The 5,415-nt window shown below is 44.3% G+C and overlaps 1 pseudogene; it reads left to right on the top strand.

Annotated features, from left to right (window-relative positions):
- Nucleotides 1–911: 911 nt before the first annotated feature.
- LOC129524641 (procathepsin L-like) lies at nt 912–4,943 on the top strand (annotated as a pseudogene).
- The last annotated feature ends 472 nt before the right edge of the window (nt 4,944–5,415 follow it).

Raw genomic sequence — 5,415 nt, 5'->3', positions numbered from 1 at the left:
CCCCTGGACCCTGCACTTGCCGACTGTGCCTGTACAGACGGGACAGGGGCCACCCCGGTGCCCGGCGAGTACCTCCGCTCTGTGAGTGGGGGCATTTCTAGGGTGCTGAGCTATGGTATTCCTAAGGCTGGTTGGGCAGGACAGGGAAGCTCGACCCCTGCAAGTCAGGTGGAGATGCCCCTTGCTCCTTGCACCACCGCACATGCCCCGTGGCCACAGTGAGCCTGAGCAGAGGGTGGGGGCAAGCAGCATGAGACCTGGCCTGGGAGCTCAGCCAGGAGCCCTGGTTTTGGAGAGGCAGATGAGGTGTTGGCAGCACTGGCGACATGTAGGGCTGCGGGAGCAGTGTGTGCTCTCCTTCCCACTGTCTCCTGGGAAGGCATTCCAGAAAGGTTTCCTGCAAGAAGGGGAGATTGGAAAACATAGCTCACCTCCTGCTGTGTATTAGCCAAAAACAAGGTGTGAAGTGACCTCCCAATTACTGGGGATCCCTTTGTCCCTACTTGGGATTAGAAGTCTCCATTGGTGAGGTTTTGCCTGGATGGCCTCAGTACAATTGGTACAAAACCTAGATCAGTTGGTTTCCTAGCTGTTGCCTTAACCTTCTCACACACGAGGTACCTTCATATTTTTCATAACCTAAATTATCATCGCATAAACTGTTTCAGCTCCTACAGCTCTGGACAGGCTGCTTTTCATTTTGGTGGGTCCATCCAATACCTCCACTTGCCCTGTTTTCCTCCAGCCAGATCCTTGGCCTCTTTCACAGTCCTTAGGTAAATGCATGGGAAAATAATTTAAATATTTTTATTCTACTATGGTGGCCAAAGTTTCTCAGGGAGCAGTAAGATGGCTTTTTAGGATTGGTCTAATCAGATCCTCATTTCTTTTCCCTTCCTAGGTTTTGAAACATGAATCCTTCACTCCTCCTTGCTGTCTTTTGCCTGAGATTAGCCTCAGCTAGTCTAATACTTTATCACAGTTTAGATGCACAGTGGAACCAGTGGAAGGCAAAGCACAAGAGATTATATGGCATGGTTGGTGGCACCTGAAATGGTCCAGAGGGATTCCTGGGAGAATGGTCCTTGGTGTTTGGAGATTATAGCCAAAGAGTAGCTACTAGAGGCCAGCTCTTACCAATAACCTAATGCAATAACCTAATGGCACCAATTATGAGTACGATATGGGCATACGCTCCTGCTGTTTCTTGACTTGGAGAACATCTCCCAGAGGCCTCAAGCCTTCTCTGGCCATGGTTTCTTTTTCACTTTTGTCTGCAGATTCACTCGGTGAGCATGGGTTGGGTTTTAGTTAGAAATAAAGAGCATCAATTACATATTTGCCTCTAGAATGAAGAAGGATGGAGGAGAGCAGTGTGGGAGAACATGAAGATGATTGAGCAGCAGAATCAGGAATACAGGGAAGGGAAACACAGCTTCACAACAGCCATGAACGCCTTTGGAGACATGGTGAGTGTGCTGTGGACTGCCGAGCTCTGTGCTTCCTCTCCTCGGTTCTTTACTAAAGTAATCTCTTGCTTTTCAACATTTTATTTCCTTTTCCTTGAAGACCAGTGAAGAATTCAGGCAGGTGGTGAATGGCTTTCAAAACCATAAGCCCAGGAAGGGGAAAGTGCTCCAGGAACCTCTGCTTCATGACATCCCCAAATCTGTGGATTGGAGAGAGAAAGGCTACGTGACTCCTGTGAAGGATCAGGTAAGATAGTGTCAGATTCAGACCTTCCATCTCCCCAGGAAAGCCAAGAGGTGATCGACCTCTTTGCTTTAGTGGCATGTAGAACAACTTGCAGTTCATAGTATTCAGATAGATGAGCTGTTGTCAAAGTTTTGCTATTTGCTTTGTGAATGACAGCTTTTTTATTCTTTTATCAGGGTAAGTGTGCATCTTCTTATGCTTTTAGTGCAGCTGGGGCTCTGTAAGGACAGATGTTAGGAAAACTGTGAAACTAGTTTCACTGAGTGTGCAGACCTGGTGGACTGCTCTAGGCTTCAAGGCAATGTTGGCTGGATTTTTGGAGAATCATTATTTTGCTTCCAGTATGTTGCCGACAATGGAGGCCTGGACTCTGAGGAATCCTTTCCATATGAAGAAAACGTAAGTGGAGCTCTTTATCTTGCTGTCATTCCAGCTCTGCTTTTGGAAAGTGGAACGCTTTCAGAGGTAACACACAGTTTTTTCAGAACTCACATTTTAGATGGTAGAATCTATATCTGCAAACTGTCAGTGCTGTCATTATAAATTATTAGCATTTGCACAGTTCTATGATTATGTAGTTAACATACAGCTGTTCTTGCTATATGTTAGCAAGAACATATAACATAGAGAATATCCAAACATAGTAACATTGAGAATATACAAACTATTTTACATATAATACACATTTCTCCACTGTGAAAAATTTCTTGTGGATAGTAAGCCTAAGGGTCTAGCTAATGTTTAGTTTCAAGTCAACAAATAGCATTTCATTTCCTGGGAAATCCTAAGTTGCAAACTGCTGAGCATTGTGGTTCTAACTCATGTTGTCCAGGAGGAGGATGGTAGTAATCAAGTCTCTTCCCCCTTTACTTTTAAAAGGAAAAAGCCTGTAGGTACAATCCCAAGTATTCTGCTACTAATAACACTGGGTACATGCAAATACTCCCTGTGGAAGAGAAGGCCCTAATGAAGGCTGTGGCAACTGTGGGGCACATCTCTGCTGTTGTTTATGGACTTCTTGATTCCTTCTGGTCCTATAAAAAAAGAAGGTAAGAGTTTTTCTTTGTAGACATTGAGGAAGAAAAATTGAAAACCACCATGATACACAAGCAGGATGGACTATTTGGTACAAAAAATTCAATGTAAATATTTGGGTTCATAGATTTCACATAGTTTATTTTATACATGTAATCTTTTTCTTTCTTTCTTTCTTTCTTTCTTTCTCTTTCTTTCTTTCTTTCTTTCTTTCTTTCTTTCTTTCTTTCTTTCTTTCTTCCTTTCTTTCTTCCTTTCTTTCTTTTTTGAGATGAAGTCTCGCTCTTGTCTCCCAGGCTGGAGTGCAATGGCGCAATCTCAGCTCACTGCAACCTCCGCCTCCTGGGTTCAAGCAATTCTCCTGCCTCAGCCTCCTGAGTAGCTGGGATTACAGGCCCCTGCCACCAAGCCCGGCTAATTTTTGTGTTTTTAGTAGAGATGGGGTTTCACCATATTAGCCAGGCTGGTCTTGAACTCCCTACCTCAGGTGATCTGCCCGCCTCAGCCTCCCAAAGTGCTGGGATTATAGGCATGAGCCACCACACCCGGCCTACATGCAATATTTCTACCTGATGTTTCCATACAATGCATAACTATTTATTTATTTATTTATTATTTTTTGAGACGGAATCTTGCTCTGTCGCCCAGGCTGGAGTGCAACGGCATGATGTCAGCTCACTGCAACCTCCATCTCCTGGGTTCAAGTGATTCTCCTGTCTCAGCCTCCCAAGTAGCTGAAATCACAGGTGCACACCACCACACCTGGCTAATTTTTGTATTTTTAGTAGACATGGGGTTTTGCCATGTTGGCCAGGCTGGTCTCGAACTCCTGACCTCAGGTGATCCTCCTGCCTCGGCCTCCCAAAGTGCTTGGATTACAGGTGTGAGCCAGTGTGCCAAGCCATAAATAACAATTCATAAAGCGTTATGAAGTATTTATATTCATGGGCACATAACTCCATGAATGCAAGTAATTCATAACGCTTTATGAATTGTTATTTATTATATAGCTTAATTTACTTAAGTTCTCTCCAATTGTTGGACATTTCAAATTGTTCCAAAGATTTTTTTACCTCTGTTACTAAATCTGAAAAGAGCCCTTGATTCAAAGATTTCAGTGTTCTGTACCTTAGACATACTAGAGTGAAGTAACAAGCTTTCCAAGAGTGGTCTTTTATGCTTCTGGGCAAGTTTTTACAAAAGGATTTATGCTCATTTGTATTTCTGCTAGCTTTAGATGGGAGCCTAAATCCCTAGCCTTGGTAACAATAGGTCTTCTTGTTAGGCCTGATCTGGAATGTGTGCCATTTCATTGAATTTAGAGCTGCCTCCCTCCCTGTGGGTGACAGGGTGGGTTACTCTTGGGTGTCCCCTGGCGCTTCTCACCCCAGCATTCCTTTCACTCTCACAGGCATTTATTATGATCCAACCTGCAAAGGAGGATATGTGAGTCAGGGTGCTCTTGTGGTCGGCTATGGCTTTGAAGAAGAGGACTACTACAGCAAGAGATATTGGCTGGTGAAGAACAGGTATAAATTGTCAAAAAAAAAAAAAACCCTACATTTGAAACACAAAAGGGAATTCTTGTTTGCAGTCAGCATTTGGATACAGTTCCACAAACCCTTAAGCACATTTCTGAAATCCCAGAAGTCTTTATCCTACTTAGGTTGAACACAGGATATGAATGTTTGAGTATAACATCAAGATGCTGTCGCAAGTTGCATTAGTGTAATATTTGTACCACCACATTTCTAAATCCTGAGCATTTTCTTAATTCCGAAGCACATCTAGCTGGAAAGACATCCTATCCTTTCCTGCTTCTGATTTTGCAGCTCTTTGAAAGGTCTGGGATGGAAGTTATGTGCAGTTTAGACTCAATAATTCATAAAGGATGAACAGAAACACCTGCCTTTCTTGATTCTCTCCGTTAAGCCTATGGCCTCCAGCACAGTGTTTAAGTTGAGTGATCCTGTTAATAAACCAATGTTGGCCCAGTGCGGTGGCTCACGCCTGTAATCCCAGCACTTTGGGAGGCCGAGGCAGGCGGATCACCTGAGGTCAGGAGTTCGAGACCAGCCTGGCCAACATGGCGAAACCCTGTCTCTACTAAAAATACAAAACTTAGCCAGGCGTGGTAGCATGCACCTGTAATCCCAGCTACTCAGGAGTCTGAGACAGGAGAATCACTTGAACCTAGGAGGCGGAGGTTGCAGTGAGCCGAGATCGTGCCACTGTACTCCAGCTTGGATGACAGAGCGAGACTCCATCTCAAAACAAAACAAAAAAAATCATAATTAATATATTTAAAGACTTTCTTCATGTTTATCCTTAAGTCTTTATTGGGCATCTCCTATGAGATGGTGCTGTGCTGGCCTTGAGGACATACAAATGAAGCATATACTCACGGCTCCTTCCTCTGGCGCTCCTATTCCCACATAAACAAGCAAATCAAAGCCTGGGACCAATCCACGGGCAAGTGCAGCACTGCGGAGGCTCTAAAGGGAGCCAGGGACAGTCAGGGCACACACTAGGAAGGTGCTTCCCTCTAGGGGCCAGGGCCGGCCTAAGCAAGTAGCATCTGATCTCGATTTCAATTGTTCATAGCTGTCATATCTTGGATAGGGCATGAGGGGGCAGTTTCTCTTTGTACTGTATTATTTCAAT

The sequence above is a fragment of the Gorilla gorilla genome, chromosome 13 (genome assembly GCF_029281585.2).
Source record: "Gorilla gorilla gorilla isolate KB3781 chromosome 13, NHGRI_mGorGor1-v2.1_pri, whole genome shotgun sequence".
Classification (NCBI taxonomy): domain Eukaryota; kingdom Metazoa; phylum Chordata; class Mammalia; order Primates; family Hominidae; genus Gorilla; species Gorilla gorilla.
The sequence above is the reverse complement of the archived record's forward strand: the minus strand, read 5'-3'. Positions and strand labels throughout refer to the sequence as shown.